We start from the raw sequence: 19,235 nt of genomic DNA, 5'->3' as shown, positions 1-19,235 counted from the left end.
GCCTGGGCAGGAAAGTAGCAGAGCTGTTCAGCGTAAGGGTGCTGGGCCCATGACCACCAGATGGAAGGAATGATTACATCCTGTGCTAAAATCTGGGTGCGTTGTGAGCAGAATACTTTGGGACACGTGAGGATTGTCAGATGCAGTCCTTTGTATTTGACCGCAGAATGCAAAGGCAAGATAGGCAAGGAGAATCAATACAAGGAGCTTTTTCCAAGTTCCAGTGACCTAGTGGATAAGGCACTGGCCTCCTAAGCCAGGGATTGTGGGTTCGAGTCCCATCTAGGGTGTATGGCTAGCAGAGTGGCGCAGCGGAAGCGTGCTGGGCCCATAACCCAGAGGTCGATGGATCGAAACCATCCTCTGCTAGTAATGAAGAAAACAAAGCCCAAACCCCTTGTGCGGTTCATTTTCGGACACTAGGCAGCACAAGGAGGCCAAGCTCTCTTGCTAGGACCTTCTCTCTCACATCAGTGAAAAGACAGGCCTAAACAATGCAATCTTTATATGAGGGGGAACCCAGATTTGAACTGGGGACCTCTTGATCTGCAGTCAAATGCTCTACCACTGAGCTATACCCCCTGCTGCCATAGCTTGGGAAGAAATTCTAGAAAACCAACAAGCCAAAGAGACAATCGATAAGATAACACCACTTCCGATGTCAAGAGCATCTGAACTGTTTTCACAGAGAGGCACCCAGACATGAAATGGGGATCTTTTCAACCACCGCCAAAAGCTTTTTCATTTCGGTCTGTAGGAATGGAACACACATTCGCATCAGAAGTGCTTTACGCCATAAGCATTGATGTCTTGGAAGCGCTGTGTTTCAATCATAATCAAGTATGAAAAGTTCAACAGCGGAAACATGGATATAAGAAATAGGACTACCTCTAGATTGCTTTTGTCATGGAAGCAGAGTGTCAAAGCTGAAGACAGCCTCCCCTAAACAGCCATGATGCCAAGCCTTTCCTGGCAGCGTTTCCCAAGTGCACTACAAGCTTAACGAACCAGTGAGAAGATATTTTGGTGTCCATAACCCTGCCTGGGCAGGAAAGTAGCAGAGCTGTTCAGCGTAAGGGTGCTGGGCCCATGACCACCAGATGGAAGGAATGATTACATCCTGTGCTAAAATCTGGGTGCGTTGTGAGCAGAATACTTTGGGACACGTGAGGATTGTCAGATGCAGTCCTTTGTATTTGACCGCAGAATGCAAAGGCAAGATAGGCAAGGAGAATCAATACAAGGAGCTTTTTCCAAGTTCCAGTGACCTAGTGGATAAGGCACTGGCCTCCTAAGCCAGGGATTGTGGGTTCGAGTCCCATCTAGGGTGCATGGCTAGCAGAGTGGCGCAGCGGAAGCGTGCTGGGCCCATAACCCAGAGGTCGATGGATCGAAACCATCCTCTGCTAATAATGAAGAAAACAAAACCCAACAACCTTGTGCGGTTCATTTTCGGATACTAGGCAGCACAAGGAGGCCAAGCTCTCTTGCTAGGACCTTCTCTCTCACATCAGTGAAAAGACAGGCCTAAACAATGCAATCTTTAAATGAGGGGGCACCCAGATTTGAACTGGGGACCTCTTGATCTGCAGTCAAATGCTCTACCACTGAGCTATACCCCCTGCTGCCATAGCTTGGGAAGAAATTCTAGAAAACCAACAAGCCAAAGAGACAATCCATAAGATAACACCACTTCCGATGTCAAGAGCATCTGAACTGTTTTCACAGAGAGGCACCCAGACATGAAATGGGGATCTTTTCAACCACCTCCAAAAGCTTTTTCATTTCGGTCTGTAGGAATGGAACACACATTCGCATCAGAAGTGCTTTACGCCATAAGCATTGATGTCTTGGAAGCGCTGTGTTTCAATCATAATCAAGTATGAAAAGTTCAACAGCGGAAACATGGATATAAGAAATAGGCCTACCTCTAGATTGCTTTTGTCATGGAAGCAGAGTGTCGAAGCTGAAGACAGCCTCCCCTAAACAGCCATGATGTCAAGCCTTTCCTGGCAGCGTTTCCCAAGTGCACTACAAGCTTAACGAACCAGTGAGAAGATATTTTGGTGTCCATAACCCTGCCTGGGCAGGTAAGTAGCAGAGCTGTTCAGCGTAAGGGTGCTGGGCCCATGACCACCAGATGGAAGGAATGATTACATCCTGTGCTAAAATCTGGGTGCGTTGTGAGCAGAATACTTTGGGACACGTGAGGATTGTCAGATGCAGTCCTTTGTATTTGACCGCAGAATGCAAAGGCAAGATAGGCAAGGAGAATCAATATAAGGAGCTTTTTCCAAGTTCCAGTGACCTAGTGGATAAGGCACTGGCCTCCTAAGCCAGGGATTGTGGGTTCGAGTCCCATCTAGGGTGCATGGCTAGCAGAGTGGCGCAGCGGAAGCGTGCAGGGCCCATAACCCAGAGGTCGATGGATCGAAACCATCCTCTGCTAATAATGAAGAAAACAAAACCCAACAACCTTGTGCGGTTCATTTTCAGATACTAGGCAGCACAAGGAGGCCAAGCTCTCTTGCTAGGACCTTCTCTCTCACATCAGTGAAAAGACAGGCCTAAACAATGCAATCTTTATATGAGGGGGCACCCAGATTTGAACTGGGGACCTCTTGATCTGCAGTCAAATGCTCTACCACTGAGCTATACCCCCTGCTGCCATAGCTTGGGAAGAAATTCTAGAAAACCAACAAGCCAAAGAGACAATCGATAAGATAACACCACTTCCGATGTCAAGAGCATCTGAACTGTTTTCACAGAGAGGCACCCAGACATGAAATGGGGATCTTTTCAACCACCGCCAAAAGCTTTTTCATTTCGGTCTGTAGGAATGGAACACACATTCGCATCAGAAGTGCTTTACGCCATAAGCATTGATGTCTTGGAAGCGCTGTGTTTCAATCATAATCAAGTATGAAAAGTTCAACAGCGGAAACATGGATATAAGAAATAGGCCTACCTCTAGATTGCTTTTGTCATGGAAGCAGAGTGTCGAAGCTGAAGACAGCCTCCCCTAAACAGCCATGATGTCAAGCCTTTCCTGGCAGCGTTTCCCAAGTGCACTACAAGCTTAACGAACCAGTGAGAAGATATTTTGGTGTCCATAACCCTGCCTGGGCAGGTAAGTAGCAGAGCTGTTCAGCGTAAGGGTGCTGGGCCCATGACCACCAGATGGAAGGAATGATTACATCCTGTGCTAAAATCTGGGTGCGTTGTGAGCAGAATACTTTGGGACACGTGAGGATTGTCAGATGCAGTCCTTTGTATTTGACCGCAGAATGCAAAGGCAAGATAGGCAAGGAGAATCAATATAAGGAGCTTTTTCCAAGTTCCAGTGACCTAGTGGATAAGGCACTGGCCTCCTAAGCCAGGGATTGTGGGTTCGAGTCCCATCTAGGGTGCATGGCTAGCAGAGTGGCGCAGCGGAAGCGTGCAGGGCCCATAACCCAGAGGTCGATGGATCGAAACCATCCTCTGCTAATAATGAAGAAAACAAAACCCAACAACCTTGTGCGGTTCATTTTCAGATACTAGGCAGCACAAGGAGGCCAAGCTCTCTTGCTAGGACCTTCTCTCTCACATCAGTGAAAAGACAGGCCTAAAAAATGCAATCTTTATATGAGGGGGCACCCAGATTTGAACTGGGGACCTCTTGATCTGCAGTCAAATGCTCTACCACTGAGCTATACCCCCTGCTGCCATAGCTTGGGAAGAAATTCTAGAAAACCAACAAGCCAAAGAGACAATCGATAAGATAACACCACTTCCGATGTCAAGAGCATCTGAACTGTTTTCACAGAGAGGCACCCAGACATGAAATGGGGATCTTTTCAACCACCGCCAAAAGCTTTTTCATTTCGGTCTGTAGGAATGGAACACACATTCGCATCAGAAGTGCTTTACGCCATAAGCATTGATGTCTTGGAAGCGCTGTGTTTCAATCATAATCAAGTATGAAAAGTTCAACAGCGGAAACATGGATATAAGAAATAGGACTACCTCTAGATTGCTTTTGTCATGGAAGCAGAGTGTCAAAGCTGAAGACAGCCTCCCCTAAACAGCCATGATGCCAAGCCTTTCCTGGCAGCGTTTCCCAAGTGCACTACAAGCTTAACGAACCAGTGAGAAGATATTTTGGTGTCCATAACCCTGCCTGGGCAGGAAAGTAGCAGAGCTGTTCAGCGTAAGGGTGCTGGGCCCATGACCACCAGATGGAAGGAATGATTACATCCTGTGCTAAAATCTGGGTGCGTTGTGAGCAGAATACTTTGGGACACGTGAGGATTGTCAGATGCAGTCCTTTGTATTTGACCGCAGAATGCAAAGGCAAGATAGGCAAGGAGAATCAATATAAGGAGCTTTTTCCAAGTTCCAGTGACCTAGTGGATAAGGCACTGGCCTCCTAAGCCTGGGATTGTGGGTTCGAGTCCCATCTAGGGTGCATGGCTAGCAGAGTGGCGCAGCGGAAGCGTGCTGGGCCCATAACCCAGAGGTCGATGGATCGAAACCATCCTCTGCTAATAATGAAGAAAACAAAACCCAACAACCTTGTGCGGTTCATTTTCAGATACTAGGCAGCACAAGGAGGCCAAGCTCTCTTGCTAGGACCTTCTCTCTCACATCAGTGAAAAGACAGGCCTAAACAATGCAATCTTTATATGAGGGGGCACCCAGATTTGAACTGGGGACCTCTTGATCTGCAGTCAAATGCTCTACCACTGAGCTATACCCCCTGCTGCCATAGCTTGGGAAGAAATTCTAGAAAACCAACAAGCCAAAGAGACAATCGATAAGATAACACCACTTCCGATGTCAAGAGCATCTGAACTGTTTTCACAGAGAGGCACCCAGACATGAAATGGGGATCTTTTCAACCACCGCCAAAAGCTTTTTCATTTCGGTCTGTAGGAATGGAACACACATTCGCATCAGAAGTGCTTTACGCCATAAGCATTGATGTCTTGGAAGCGCTGTGTTTCAATCATAATCAAGTATGAAAAGTTCAACAGCGGAAACATGGATATAAGAAATAGGACTACCTCTAGATTGCTTTTGTCATGGAAGCAGAGTGTCAAAGCTGAAGACAGCCTCCCCTAAACAGCCATGATGCCAAGCCTTTCCTGGCAGCGTTTCCCAAGTGCACTACAAGCTTAACGAACCAGTGAGAAGATATTTTGGTGTCCATAACCCTGCCTGGGCAGGAAAGTAGCAGAGCTGTTCAGCGTAAGGGTGCTGGGCCCATGACCACCAGATGGAAGGAATGATTACATCCTGTGCTAAAATCTGGGTGCGTTGTGAGCAGAATACTTTGGGACACGTGAGGATTGTCAGATGCAGTCCTTTGTATTTGACCGCAGAATGCAAAGGCAAGATAGGCAAGGAGAATCAATATAAGGAGCTTTTTCCAAGTTCCAGTGACCTAGTGGATAAGGCACTGGCCTCCTAAGCCTGGGATTGTGGGTTCGAGTCCCATCTAGGGTGCATGGCTAGCAGAGTGGCGCAGCGGAAGCGTGCTGGGCCCATAACCCAGAGGTCGATGGATCGAAACCATCCTCTGCTAATAATGAAGAAAACAAAACCCAACAACCTTGTGCGGTTCATTTTCAGATACTAGGCAGCACAAGGAGGCCAAGCTCTCTTGCTAGGACCTTCTCTCTCACATCAGTGAAAAGACAGGCCTAAACAATGCAATCTTTATATGAGGGGGCACCCAGATTTGAACTGGGGACCTCTTGATCTGCAGTCAAATGCTCTACCACTGAGCTATACCCCCTGCTGCCATAGCTTGGGAAGAAATTCTAGAAAACCAACAAGCCAAAGAGACAATCGATAAGATAACACCACTTCCGATGTCAAGAGCATCTGAACTGTTTTCACAGAGAGGCACCCAGACATGAAATGGGGATCTTTTCAACCACCGCCAAAAGCTTTTTCATTTCGGTCTGTAGGAATGGAACACACATTCGCATCAGAAGTGCTTTACGCCATAAGCATTGATGTCTTGGAAGCGCTGTGTTTCAATCATAATCAAGTATGAAAAGTTCAACAGCGGAAACATGGATATAAGAAATAGGACTACCTCTAGATTGCTTTTGTCATGGAAGCAGAGTGTCAAAGCTGAAGACAGCCTCCCCTAAACAGCCATGATGCCAAGCCTTTCCTGGCAGCGTTTCCCAAGTGCACTACAAGCTTAACGAACCAGTGAGAAGATATTTTGGTGTCCATAACCCTGCCTGGGCAGGAAAGTAGCAGAGCTGTTCAGCGTAAGGGTGCTGGGCCCATGACCACCAGATGGAAGGAATGATTACATCCTGTGCTAAAATCTGGGTGCGTTGTGAGCAGAATACTTTGGGACACGTGAGGATTGTCAGATGCAGTCCTTTGTATTTGACCGCAGAATGCAAAGGCAAGATAGGCAAGGAGAATCAATATAAGGAGCTTTTTCCAAGTTCCAGTGACCTAGTGGATAAGGCACTGGCCTCCTAAGCCTGGGATTGTGGGTTCGAGTCCCATCTAGGGTGCATGGCTAGCAGAGTGGCGCAGCGGAAGCGTGCTGGGCCCATAACCCAGAGGTCGATGGATCGAAACCATCCTCTGCTAATAATGAAGAAAACAAAACCCAACAACCTTGTGCGGTTCATTTTCGGATACTAGGCAGCACAAGGAGGCCAAGCTCTCTTGCTAGGACCTTCTCTCTCACATCAGTGAAAAGACAGGCCTAAACAATGCAATCTTTAAATGAGGGGGCACCCAGATTTGAACTGGGGACCTCTTGATCTGCAGTCAAATGCTCTACCACTGAGCTATACCCCCTGCTGCCATAGCTTGGGAAGAAATTCTAGAAAACCAACAAGCCAAAGAGACAATCGATAAGATAACACCACTTCCGATGTCAAGAGCATCTGAACTGTTTTCACAGAGAGGCACCCAGACATGAAATGGGGATCTTTTCAACCACCGCCAAAAGCTTTTTCATTTCGGTCTGTAGGAATGGAACACACATTCGCATCAGAAGTGCTTTACGCCATAAGCATTGATGTCTTGGAAGCGCTGTGTTTCAATCATAATCAAGTATGAAAAGTTCAACAGCGGAAACATGGATATAAGAAATAGGACTACCTCTAGATTGCTTTTGTCATGGAAGCAGAGTGTCAAAGCTGAAGACAGCCTCCCCTAAACAGCCATAATGCCAAGCCTTTCCTGGCAGCGTTTCCCAAGTGCACTACAAGCTTAACGAACCAGTGAGAAGATATTTTGGTGTCCATAACCCTGCCTGGGCAGGAAAGTAGCAGAGCTGTTCAGCGTAAGGGTGCTGGGCCCATGACCACCAGATGGAAGGAATGATTACATCCTGTGCTAAAATCTGGGTGCGTTGTGAGCAGAATACTTTGGGACACGTGAGGATTGTCAGATGCAGTCCTTTGTATTTGACCGCAGAATGCAAAGGCAAGATAGGCAAGGAGAATCAATACAAGGAGCTTTTTCCAAGTTCCAGTGACCTAGTGGATAAGGCACTGGCCTCCTAAGCCAGGGATTGTGGGTTCGAGTCCCATCTAGGGTGTATGGCTAGCAGAGTGGCGCAGCGGAAGCGTGCTGGTCCTATAACACAGAGGTCGATGGATCGAAACCATCCTCTGCTAATAATGAAGAAAACAAAGCCCAACAACCTTGTGCGGTTCATTTTCGGGCACAAGGAGGCCAAGCTCTCTTGCTAGGACCTTCTCTCTCACATCAGTGAAAAGACAGGCCTAAACAATGCAATCTTTATATGAGGGGGCACCCAGATTTGAACTGGGGACCTCTTGATCTGCAGTCAAATGCTCTACCACTGAGCTATACCCCCTGCTGCCATAGCTTGGGAAGAAATTCTAGAAAACCAACAAGCCAAAGAGACAATCGATAAGATAACACCACTTCCGATGTCAAGAGCATCTGAACTGTTTTCACAGAGAGGCACCCAGACATGAAATGGGGATCTTTTCAACCACCGCCAAAAGCTTTTTCATTTCGGTCTGTAGGAATGGAACACACATTCGCATCAGAAGTGCTTTACGCCATAAGCATTGATGTCTTGGAAGCGCTGTGTTTCAATCATAATCAAGTATGAAAAGTTCAACAGCGGAAACATGGATATAAGAAATAGGACTACCTCTAGATTGCTTTTGTCATGGAAGCAGAGTGTCAAAGCTGAAGACAGCCTCCCCTAAACAGCCATGATGCCAAGCCTTTCCTGGCAGCGTTTCCCAAGTGCACTACAAGCTTAACGAACCAGTGAGAAGATATTTTGGTGTCCATAACCCTGCCTGGGCAGGAAAGTAGCAGAGCTGTTCAGCGTAAGGGTGCTGGGCCCATGACCACCAGATGGAAGGAATGATTACATCCTGTGCTAAAATCTGGGTGCGTTGTGAGCAGAATACTTTGGGACACGTGAGGATTGTCAGATGCAGTCCTTTGTATTTGACCGCAGAATGCAAAGGCAAGATAGGCAAGGAGAATCAATATAAGGAGCTTTTTCCAAGTTCCAGTGACCTAGTGGATAAGGCACTGGCCTCCTAAGCCTGGGATTGTGGGTTCGAGTCCCATCTAGGGTGTATGCCTAGCAGAGTGGCGCAGCGGAAGCGTGCTGGGCCCATAACCCAGAGGTCGATGGATCGAAACCATCCTCTGCTAATAATGAAGAAAACAAAACCCAACAACCTTGTGCGGTTCATTTTCGGATACTAGGCAGCACAAGGAGGCCAAGCTCTCTTGCTAGGACCTTCTCTCTCACATCAGTGAAAAGACAGGCCTAAACAATGCAATCTTTAAATGAGGGGGCACCCAGATTTGAACTGGGGACCTCTTGATCTGCAGTCAAATGCTCTACCACTGAGCTATACCCCCTGCTGCCATAGCTTGGGAAGAAATTCTAGAAAACCAACAAGCCAAAGAGACAATCGATAAGATAACACCACTTCCGATGTCAAGAGCATCTGAACTGTTTTCACAGAGAGGCACCCAGACATGAAATGGGGATCTTTTCAACCACCGCCAAAAGCTTTTTCATTTCGGTCTGTAGGAATGGAACACACATTCGCATCAGAAGTGCTTTACGCCATAAGCATTGATGTCTTGGAAGCGCTGTGTTTCAATCATAATCAAGTATGAAAAGTTCAACAGCGGAAACATGGATATAAGAAATAGGACTACCTCTAGATTGCTTTTGTCATGGAAGCAGAGTGTCAAAGCTGAAGACAGCCTCCCCTAAACAGCCATGATGCCAAGCCTTTCCTGGCAGCGTTTCCCAAGTGCACTACAAGCTTAACGAACCAGTGAGAAGATATTTTGGTGTCCATAACCCTGCCTGGGCAGGAAAGTAGCAGAGCTGTTCAGCGTAAGGGTGCTGGGCCCATGACCACCAGATGGAAGGAATGATTACATCCTGTGCTAAAATCTGGGTGCGTTGTGAGCAGAATACTTTGGGACACGTGAGGATTGTCAGATGCAGTCCTTTGTATTTGACCGCAGAATGCAAAGGCAAGATAGGCAAGGAGAATCAATACAAGGAGCTTTTTCCAAGTTCCAGTGACCTAGTGGATAAGGCACTGGCCTCCTAAGCCAGGGATTGTGGGTTTGAGTCCCATCTAGGGTGTATGGTTAGCAGAGTGGCGCAGCGGAAGCGTGCTGGGCCCATAACCCAGAGGTCGATGGATCGAAACCATCCTCTGCTAATAATGAAGAAAACAAAGCCCAACAACCTTGTGCGGTTCATTTTCGGACACTAGGCAGCACAAGGAGGCCAAGCTCTCTTGCTAGGACCTTCTCTCTCACATCAGTGAAAAGACAGGCCTAAACAATGCAATCTTTATATGAGGGGGCACCCAGATTTGAACTGGGGACCTCTTGATCTGCAGTCAAATGCTCTACCACTGAGCTATACCCCCTGCTGCCATAGCTTGGGAAGAAATTCTAGAAAACCAACAAGCCAAAGAGACAATCGATAAGATAACACCACTTCCGATGTCAAGAGCATCTGAACTGTTTTCACAGAGAGGCACCCAGACATGAAATGGGGATCTTTTCAACCACCGCCAAAAGCTTTTTCATTTCGGTCTGTAGGAATGGAACACACATTCGCATCAGAAGTGCTTTACGCCATAAGCATTGATGTCTTGGAAGCGCTGTGTTTCAATCATAATCAAGTATGAAAAGTTCAACAGCGGAAACATGGATATAAGAAATAGGACTACCTCTAGATTGCTTTTGTCATGGAAGCAGAGTGTCAAAGCTGAAGACAGCCTCCCCTAAACAGCCATGATGCCAAGCCTTTCCTGGCAGCGTTTCCCAAGTGCACTACAAGCTTAACGAACCAGTGAGAAGATATTTTGGTGTCCATAACCCTGCCTGGGCAGGAAAGTAGCAGAGCTGTTCAGCGTAAGGGTGCTGGGCCCATGACCACCAGATGGAAGGAATGATTACATCCTGTGCTAAAATCTGGGTGCGTTGTGAGCAGAATACTTTGGGACACGTGAGGATTGTCAGATGCAGTCCTTTGTATTTGACCGCAGAATGCAAAGGCAAGATAGGCAAGGAGAATCAATACAAGGAGCTTTTTCCAAGTTCCAGTGACCTAGTGGATAAGGCACTGGCCTCCTAAGCCAGGGATTGTGGGTTCGAGTCCCATCTAGGGTGCATGGCTAGCAGAGTGGCGCAGCGGAAGCGTGCTGGGCCCATAACCCAGAGGTCGATGGATCGAAACCATCCTCTGCTAATAATGAAGAAAACAAAACCCAACAACCTTGTGCGGTTCATTTTCGGATACTAGGCAGCACAAGGAGGCCAAGCTCTCTTGCTAGGACCTTCTCTCTCACATCAGTGAAAAGACAGGCCTAAACAATGCAATCTTTAAATGAGGGGGCACCCAGATTTGAACTGGGGACCTCTTGATCTGCAGTCAAATGCTCTACCACTGAGCTATACCCCCTGCTGCCATAGCTTGGGAAGAAATTCTAGAAAACCAACAAGCCAAAGAGACAATCCATAAGATAACACCACTTCCGATGTCAAGAGCATCTGAACTGTTTTCACAGAGAGGCACCCAGACATGAAATGGGGATCTTTTCAACCACCGCCAAAAGCTTTTTCATTTCGGTCTGTAGGAATGGAACACACATTCGCATCAGAAGTGCTTTACGCCATAAGCATTGATGTCTTGGAAGCGCTGTGTTTCAATCATAATCAAGTATGAAAAGTTCAATAGCGGAAACATGGATATAAGAAATAGGCCTACCTCTAGATTGCTTTTGTCATGGAAGCAGAGTGTCGAAGCTGAAGACAGCCTCCCCTAAACAGCCATGATGTCAAGCCTTTCCTGGCAGCGTTTCCCAAGTGCACTACAAGCTTAACGAACCAGTGAGAAGATATTTTGGTGTCCATAACCCTGCCTGGGCAGGTAAGTAGCAGAGCTGTTCAGCGTAAGGGTGCTGGGCCCATGACCACCAGATGGAAGGAATGATTACATCCTGTGCTAAAATCTGGGTGCGTTGTGAGCAGAATACTTTGGGACACGTGAGGATTGTCAGATGCAGTCCTTTGTATTTGACCGCAGAATGCAAAGGCAAGATAGGCAAGGAGAATCAATACAAGGAGCTTTTTCCAAGTTCCAGTGACCTAGTGGATAAGGCACTGGCCTCCTAAGCCAGGGATTGTGGGTTCGAGTCCCATCTAGGGTGTATGGCTAGCAGAGTGGCGCAGCGGAAGCGTGCTGGGCCCATAACCCAGAGGTCGATGGATCGAAACCATCCTCTGCTAATAATGAAGAAAACAAAGCCCAACAACCTTGTGCGGTTCATTTTCGGACACTAGGCAGCACAAGGAGGCCAAGCTCTCTTGCTAGGACCTTCTCTCTCACATCAGTGAAAAGACAGGCCTAAACAATGCAATCTTTATATGAGGGGGCACCCAGATTTGAACTGGGGACCTCTTGATCTGCAGTCAAATGCTCTACCACTGAGCTATACCCCCTGCTGCCATAGCTTGGGAAGAAATTCTAGAAAACCAACAAGCCAAAGAGACAATCGATAAGATAACACCACTTCCGATGTCAAGAGCATCTGAACTGTTTTCACAGAGAGGCACCCAGACATGAAATGGGGATCTTTTCAACCACCGCCAAAAGCTTTTTCATTTCGGTCTGTAGGAATGGAACACACATTCGCATCAGAAGTGCTTTACGCCATAAGCATTGATGTCTTGGAAGCGCTGTGTTTCAATCATAATCAAGTATGAAAAGTTCAACAGCGGAAACATGGATATAAGAAATAGGACTACCTCTAGATTGCTTTTGTCATGGAAGCAGAGTGTCAAAGCTGAAGACAGCCTCCCCTAAACAGCCATGATGCCAAGCCTTTCCTGGCAGCGTTTCCCAAGTGCACTACAAGCTTAACGAACCAGTGAGAAGATATTTTGGTGTCCATAACCCTGCCTGGGCAGGAAAGTAGCAGAGCTGTTCAGCGTAAGGGTGCTGGGCCCATGACCACCAGATGGAAGGAATGATTACATCCTGTGCTAAAATCTGGGTGCGTTGTGAGCAGAATACTTTGGGACACGTGAGGATTGTCAGATGCAGTCCTTTGTATTTGACCGCAGAATGCAAAGGCAAGATAGGCAAGGAGAATCAATATAAGGAGCTTTTTCCAAGTTCCAGTGACCTAGTGGATAAGGCACTGGCCTCCTAAGCCTGGGATTGTGGGTTCGAGTCCCATCTAGGGTGCATGGCTAGCAGAGTGGCGCAGCGGAAGCGTGCTGGGCCCATAACCCAGAGGTCGATGGATCGAAACCATCCTCTGCTAATAATGAAGAAAACAAAACCCAACAACCTTGTGCGGTTCATTTTCGGATACTAGGCAGCACAAGGAGGCCAAGCTCTCTTGCTAGGACCTTCTCCCTCACATCAGTGAAAAGACAGGCCTAAACAATGCAATCTTTAAATGAGAGGGCACCCAGATTTGAACTGGGGACCTCTTGATCTGCAGTCAAATGCTCTACCACTGAGCTATACCCCCTGCTGCCATAGCTTGGGAAGAAATTCTAGAAAACCAACAAGCCAAAGAGACAATCCATAAGATAACACCACTTCCGATGTCAAGAGCATCTGAACTGTTTTCACAGAGAGGCACCCAGACATGAAATGGGGATCTTTTCAACCACCGCCAAAAGCTTTTTCATTTCGGTCTGTAGGAATGGAACACACATTCGCATCAGAAGTGCTTTACGCCATAAGCATTGATGTCTTGGAAGCGCTGTGTTTCAATCATAATCAAGTATGAAAAGTTCAACAGCGGAAACATGGATATAAGAAATAGGACTACCTCTAGATTGCTTTTGTCATGGAAGCAGAGTGTCAAAGCTGAAGACAGCCTCCCCTAAACAGCCATGATGCCAAGCCTTTCCTGGCAGCGTTTCCCAAGTGCACTACAAGCTTAACGAACCAGTGAGAAGATATTTTGGTGTCCATAACCCTGCCTGGGCAGGAAAGTAGCAGAGCTGTTCAGCGTAAGGGTGCTGGGCCCATGACCACCAGATGGAAGGAATGATTACATCCTGTGCTAAAATCTGGGTGCGTTGTGAGCAGAATACTTTGGGACACGTGAGGATTGTCAGATGCAGTCCTTTGTATTTGACCGCAGAATGCAAAGGCAAGATAGGCAAGGAGAATCAATACAAGGAGCTTTTTCCAAGTTCCAGTGACCTAGTGGATAAGGCACTGGCCTCCTAAGCCAGGGATTGTGGGTTCGAGTCCCATCTAGGGTGTATGGCTAGCAGAGTGGCGCAGCGGAAGCGTGCTGGGCCCATAACCCAGAGGTCGATGGATCGAAACCATCCTCTGCTAATAATGAAGAAAACAAAGCCCAAACCCCTTGTGCGGTTCATTTTCGGACACTAGGCAGCACAAGGAGGCCAAGCTCTCTTGCTAGGACCTTCTCTCTCACATCAGTGAAAAGACAGGCCTAAACAATGCAATCTTTATATGAGGGGGCACCCAGATTTGAACTGGGGACCTCTTGATCTGCAGTCAAATGCTCTACCACTGAGCTATACCCCCTGCTGCCATAGCTTGGGAAGAAATTCTAGAAAACCAACAAGCCAAAGAGACAATCGATAAGATAACACCACTTCCGATGTCAAGAGCATCTGAACTGTTTTCACAGAGAGGCACCCAGACATGAAATGGGGATCTTTTCAACCACCGCCAAAAGCTTTTTCATTTCGGTCTGTAGGAATGGAACACACATTCGCATCAGAAGTGCTTTACGCCATAAGCATTGATGTCTTGGAAGCGCTGTGTTTCAATCATAATCAAGTATGAAAAGTTCAACAGCGGAAACATGGATATAAGAAATAGGACTACCTCTAGATTGCTTTTGTCATGGAAGCAGAGTGTCAAAGCTGAAGACAGCCTCCCCTAAACAGCCATGATGCCAAGCCTTTCCTGGCAGCGTTTCCCAAGTGCACTACAAGCTTAACGAACCAGTGAGAAGATATTTTGGTGTCCATAACCCTGCCTGGGCAGGAAAGTAGCAGAGCTGTTCAGCGTAAGGGTGCTGGGCCCATGACCACCAGATGGAAGGAATGATTACATCCTGTGCTAAAATCTGGGTGCGTTGTGAGCAGAATACTTTGGGACACGTGAGGATTGTCAGATGCAGTCCTTTGTATTTGACCGCAGAATGCAAAGGCAAGATAGGCAAGGAGAATCAATACAAGGAGCTTTTTCCAAGTTCCAGTGACCTAGTGGATAAGGCACTGGCCTCCTAAGCCAGGGATTGTGGGTTCGAGTCCCATCTAGGGTGCATGGCTAGCAGAGTGGCGCAGCGGAAGCGTGCTGGGCCCATAACCCAGAGGTCGATGGATCGAAACCATCCTCTGCTAATAATGAAGAAAACAAAACCCAACAACCTTGTGCGGTTCATTTTCGGATACTAGGCAGCACAAGGAGGCCAAGCTCTCTTGCTAGGACCTTCTCTCTCACATCAGTGAAAAGACAGGCCTAAACAATGCAATCTTTAAATGAGGGGGCACCCAGATTTGAACTGGGGACCTCTTGATCTGCAGTCAAATGCTCTACCACTGAGCTATACCCCCTGCTGCCATAGCTTGGGAAGAAATTCTAGAAAACCAACAAGCCAAAGAGACAATCCATAAGATAACACCACTTCCGATGTCAAGAGCATCTGAACTGTTTTCACAGAGAGGCACCCAGACATGAAATGGGGATCTTTTCAACCACCGCCAAAAGCTTTTTCATTTCGGTCTGTAGGAATGGAACACACATTCGCATCAGAAGTGCTTTACGCCATAAGCATTGATGTCTTGGAAGCGCTGTGTTTCAATCATAATCAAGTATGAAAAGTTCAACAGCGGAAACATGGATATAAGAAATAGGCCTACCTCTAGATTGCTTTTGTCATGGAAGCAGAGTGTCGAAGCTGAAGACAGCCTCCCCTAAACAGCCATGATGTCAAGCCTTTCCTGGCAGCGTTTCCCAAGTGCACTACAAGCTTAACGAACCAGTGAGAAGATATTTTGGTGTCCATAACCCTGCCTGGGCAGGTAAGTAGCAGAGCTGTTCAGCGTAAGGGTGCTGGGCCCATGACCACCAGATGGAAGGAATGATTACATCCTGTGCTAAAATCTGGGTGCGTTGTGAGCAGAATACTTTGGGACACGTGAGGATTGTCAGATGCAGTCCTTTGTATTTGACCGCAGAATGCAAAGGCAAGATAGGCAAGGAGAATCAATATAAGGAGCTTTTTCCAAGTTCCAGTGACCTAGTGGATAAGGCACTGGCCTCCTAAGCCAGGGATTGTGGGTTCGAGTCCCATCTAGGATGCATGGCTAGCAGAGTGGCGCAGCGGAAGCGTGCAGGGCCCATAACCCAGAGGTCGATGGATCGAAACCATCCTCTGCTAATAATGAAGAAAACAAAACCCAACAACCTTGTGCGGTTCATTTTCAGATACTAGGCAGCACAAGGAGGCCAAGCTCTCTTGCTAGGACCTTCTCTCTCACATCAGTGAAAAGACAGGCCTAAACAATGCAATCTTTATATGAGGGGGCACCCAGATTTGAACTGGGGACCTCTTGATCTGCAGTCAAATGCTCTACCACTGAGATATACCCCCTGCTGCCATAGCTTGGGAAGAAATTCTAGAAAACCAACAAGCCAAAGAGACAATCGATAAGATAACACCACTTCCGATGTCAAGAGCATCTGAACTGTTTTCACAGAGAGGCACCCAGACATGAAATGGGGATCTTTTCAACCACCGCCAAAAGCTTTTTCATTTCGGTCTGTAGGAATGGAACACACATTCGCATCAGAAGTGCTTTACGCCATAAGCATTGATGTCTTGGAAGCGCTGTGTTTCAATCATAATCAAGTATGAAAAGTTCAACAGCGGAAACATGGATATAAGAAATAGGACTACCTCTAGATTGCTTTTGTCATGGAAGCAGAGTGTCAAAGCTGAAGACAGCCTCCCCTAAACAGCCATGATGCCAAGCCTTTCCTGGCAGCGTTTCCCAAGTGCACTACAAGCTTAACGAACCAGTGAGAAGATATTTTGGTGTCCATAACCCTGCCTGGGCAGGAAAGTAGCAGAGCTGTTCAGCGTAAGGGTGCTGGGCCCATGACCACCAGATGGAAGGAATGATTACATCCTGTGCTAAAATCTGGGTGCGTTGTGAGCAGAATACTTTGGGACACGTGAGGATTGTCAGATGCAGTCCTTTGTATTTGACCGCAGAATGCAAAGGCAAGATAGGCAAGGAGAATCAATATAAGGAGCTTTTTCCAAGTTCCAGTGACCTAGTGGATAAGGCACTGGCCTCCTAAGCCTGGGATTGTGGGTTCGAGTCCCATCTAGGGTGCATGGCTAGCAGAGTGGCGCAGCGGAAGCGTGCTGGGCCCATAACCCAGAGGTCGATGGATCGAAACCATCCTCTGCTAATAATGAAGAAAACAAAACCCAACAACCTTGTGCGGTTCATTTTCAGATACTAGGCAGCACAAGGAGGCCAAGCTCTCTTGCTAGGACCTTCTCTCTCACATCAGTGAAAAGACAGGCCTAAACAATGCAATCTTTATATGAGGGGGCACCCAGATTTGAACTGGGGACCTCTTGATCTGCAGTCAAATGCTCTACCACTGAGATATACCCCCTGCTGCCATAGCTTGGGAAGAAATTCTAGAAAACCAACAAGCCAAAGAGACAATCGATAAGATAACACCACTTCCGATGTCAAGAGCATCTGAACTGTTTTCACAGAGAGGCACCCAGACATGAAATGGGGATCTTTTCAACCACCGCCAAAAGCTTTTTCATTTCGGTCTGTAGGAATGGAACACACATTCGCATCAGAAGTGCTTTACGCCATAAGCATTGATGTCTTGGAAGCGCTGTGTTTCAATCATAATCAAGTATGAAAAGTTCAACAGCGGAAACATGGATATAAGAAATAGGACTACCTCTAGATTGCTTTTGTCATGGAAGCAGAGTGTCAAAGCTGAAGACAGCCTCCCCTAAACAGCCATGATGCCAAGCCTTTCCTGGCAGCGTTTCCCAAGTGCACTACAAGCTTAACGAACCAGTGAGAAGATATTTTGGTGTCCATAACCCTGCCTGGGCAGGAAAGTAGCAGAGCTGTTCAGCGTAAGGGTGCTGGGCCCATGACCACCAGATGGAAGGAATGATTACATCCTGTGCTAAAATCTGGGTGCGTTGTGAGCAGAATACTTTGGGACACGTGAGGATTGTCAGATGCAGTCCTTTGTATTTGACCGCAGAATGCAAAGGCAAGATAGGCAAGGAGAATCAATATAAGGAGCTTTTTCCAAGTTCCAGTGACCTAGTGGATAAGGCACTGGCCTCCTAAGCCTGGGATTGTGGGTTCGAGTCCCATCTAGGGTGCATGGCTAGCAGAGTGGCGCAGCGGAAGCGTGCTGGGCCCATAACCCAGAGGTCGATGGATCGAAACCATCCTCTGCTAATAATGAAGAAAACAAAACCCAACAACCTTGTGCGGTTCATTTTCGGATACTAGGCAGCACAAGGAGGCCAAGCTCTCTTGCTAGGACCTTCTCTCTCACATCAGTGAAAAGACAGGCCTAAACAATGCAATCTTTAAATGAGGGGGCACCCAGATTTGAACTGGGGACCTCTTGATCTGCAGTCAAATGCTCTACCACTGAGCTATACCCCCTGCTGCCATAGCTTGGGAAGAAATTCTAGAAAACCAACAAGCCAAAGAGACAATCCATAAGATAACACCACTTCCGATGTCAAGAGCATCTGAACTGTTTTCACAGAGAGGCACCCAGACATGAAATGGGGATCTTTTCAACCACCGCCAAAAGCTTTTTCATTTCGGTCTGTAGGAATGGAACACACATTCGCATCAGAAGTGCTTTACGCCATAAGCATTGATGTCTTGGAAGCGCTGTGTTTCAATCATAATCAAGTATGAAAAGTTCAACAGCGGAAACATGGATATAAGAAATAGGACTACCTCTAGATTGCTTTTGTCATGGAAGCAGAGTGTCAAAGCTGAAGACAGCCTCCCCTAAACAGCCATGATGCCAAGCCTTTCCTGGCAGCGTTTCCCAAGTGCACTACAAGCTTAACGAACCAGTGAGAAGATATTTTGGTGTCCATAACCCTGCCTGGGCAGGAAAGTAGCAGAGCTGTTCAGCGTAAGGGTGCTGGGCCCATGACCACCAGATGGAAGGAATGATTACATCCTGTGCTAAAATCTGGGTGCGTTGTGAGCAGAATACTTTGGGACACGTGAGGATTGTCAGATGCAGTCCTTTGTATTTGACCGCAGAATGCAAAGGCAAGATAGGCAAGGAGAATCAATATAAGGAGCTTTTTCCAAGTTCCAGTGACCTAGTGGATAAGGCACTGGCCTCCTAAGCCTGGGATTGTGGGTTCGAGTCCCATCTAGGGTGCATGGCTAGCAGAGTGGCGCAGCGGAAGCGTGCTGGGCCCATAACCCAGAGGTCGATGGATCGAAACCATCCTCTGCTAATAATGAAGAAAACAAAACCCAACAACCTTGTGCGGTTCATTTTCGGATACTAGGCAGCACAAGGAGGCCAAGCTCTCTTGCTAGGACCTTCTCTCTCACATCAGTGAAAAGACAGTACTAAACAATGCAATCTTTAAATGAGGGGGCACCCAGAT

The 19,235-nt window shown here is 47.2% G+C and overlaps 16 non-coding genes across 16 annotated transcripts; all 16 read right to left on the bottom strand.

Moving 5' to 3' along the window:
• Nucleotides 1-510: 510 nt before the first annotated feature.
• On the bottom strand, nucleotides 511-582 carry trnac-gca (transfer RNA cysteine (anticodon GCA)). Its single transcript has one exon. It is a non-coding gene; the product is annotated as a tRNA-Cys (tRNA).
• A 968-nt stretch (nucleotides 583-1,550) lies between these two features.
• Nucleotides 1,551-1,622, bottom strand: trnac-gca (transfer RNA cysteine (anticodon GCA)). Its single transcript has one exon. It is a non-coding gene; the product is annotated as a tRNA-Cys (tRNA).
• Nucleotides 1,623-2,590: 968 nt separating this feature from the next.
• Nucleotides 2,591-2,662, bottom strand: trnac-gca (transfer RNA cysteine (anticodon GCA)). The gene has a single exon. It is a non-coding gene; the product is annotated as a tRNA-Cys (tRNA).
• Nucleotides 2,663-3,630: 968 nt separating this feature from the next.
• On the bottom strand, nucleotides 3,631-3,702 carry trnac-gca (transfer RNA cysteine (anticodon GCA)). The gene has a single exon. It is a non-coding gene; the product is annotated as a tRNA-Cys (tRNA).
• Nucleotides 3,703-4,670: 968 nt separating this feature from the next.
• Nucleotides 4,671-4,742, bottom strand: trnac-gca (transfer RNA cysteine (anticodon GCA)). Its single transcript has one exon. It is a non-coding gene; the product is annotated as a tRNA-Cys (tRNA).
• A 968-nt stretch (nucleotides 4,743-5,710) lies between these two features.
• Nucleotides 5,711-5,782, bottom strand: trnac-gca (transfer RNA cysteine (anticodon GCA)). The gene has a single exon. It is a non-coding gene; the product is annotated as a tRNA-Cys (tRNA).
• Nucleotides 5,783-6,750: 968 nt separating this feature from the next.
• trnac-gca (transfer RNA cysteine (anticodon GCA)) lies at nucleotides 6,751-6,822 on the bottom strand. Its single transcript has one exon. It is a non-coding gene; the product is annotated as a tRNA-Cys (tRNA).
• A 958-nt stretch (nucleotides 6,823-7,780) lies between these two features.
• Nucleotides 7,781-7,852, bottom strand: trnac-gca (transfer RNA cysteine (anticodon GCA)). Its single transcript has one exon. It is a non-coding gene; the product is annotated as a tRNA-Cys (tRNA).
• Nucleotides 7,853-8,820: 968 nt separating this feature from the next.
• On the bottom strand, nucleotides 8,821-8,892 carry trnac-gca (transfer RNA cysteine (anticodon GCA)). The gene has a single exon. It is a non-coding gene; the product is annotated as a tRNA-Cys (tRNA).
• Nucleotides 8,893-9,860: 968 nt separating this feature from the next.
• trnac-gca (transfer RNA cysteine (anticodon GCA)) lies at nucleotides 9,861-9,932 on the bottom strand. The gene has a single exon. It is a non-coding gene; the product is annotated as a tRNA-Cys (tRNA).
• A 968-nt stretch (nucleotides 9,933-10,900) lies between these two features.
• trnac-gca (transfer RNA cysteine (anticodon GCA)) lies at nucleotides 10,901-10,972 on the bottom strand. Its single transcript has one exon. It is a non-coding gene; the product is annotated as a tRNA-Cys (tRNA).
• A 968-nt stretch (nucleotides 10,973-11,940) lies between these two features.
• trnac-gca (transfer RNA cysteine (anticodon GCA)) lies at nucleotides 11,941-12,012 on the bottom strand. The gene has a single exon. It is a non-coding gene; the product is annotated as a tRNA-Cys (tRNA).
• Nucleotides 12,013-12,980: 968 nt separating this feature from the next.
• On the bottom strand, nucleotides 12,981-13,052 carry trnac-gca (transfer RNA cysteine (anticodon GCA)). The gene has a single exon. It is a non-coding gene; the product is annotated as a tRNA-Cys (tRNA).
• A 968-nt stretch (nucleotides 13,053-14,020) lies between these two features.
• Nucleotides 14,021-14,092, bottom strand: trnac-gca (transfer RNA cysteine (anticodon GCA)). Its single transcript has one exon. It is a non-coding gene; the product is annotated as a tRNA-Cys (tRNA).
• Nucleotides 14,093-15,060: 968 nt separating this feature from the next.
• On the bottom strand, nucleotides 15,061-15,132 carry trnac-gca (transfer RNA cysteine (anticodon GCA)). The gene has a single exon. It is a non-coding gene; the product is annotated as a tRNA-Cys (tRNA).
• Nucleotides 15,133-18,180: 3,048 nt separating this feature from the next.
• On the bottom strand, nucleotides 18,181-18,252 carry trnac-gca (transfer RNA cysteine (anticodon GCA)). The gene has a single exon. It is a non-coding gene; the product is annotated as a tRNA-Cys (tRNA).
• Nucleotides 18,253-19,235: the final 983 nt, after the last annotated feature.

Source organism: Hoplias malabaricus, chromosome 6, assembly GCF_029633855.1.
Source record: "Hoplias malabaricus isolate fHopMal1 chromosome 6, fHopMal1.hap1, whole genome shotgun sequence".
NCBI lineage: Eukaryota > Metazoa > Chordata > Actinopteri > Characiformes > Erythrinidae > Hoplias > Hoplias malabaricus.
The sequence above is the reverse complement of the archived record's forward strand: the minus strand, read 5'-3'. Positions and strand labels throughout refer to the sequence as shown.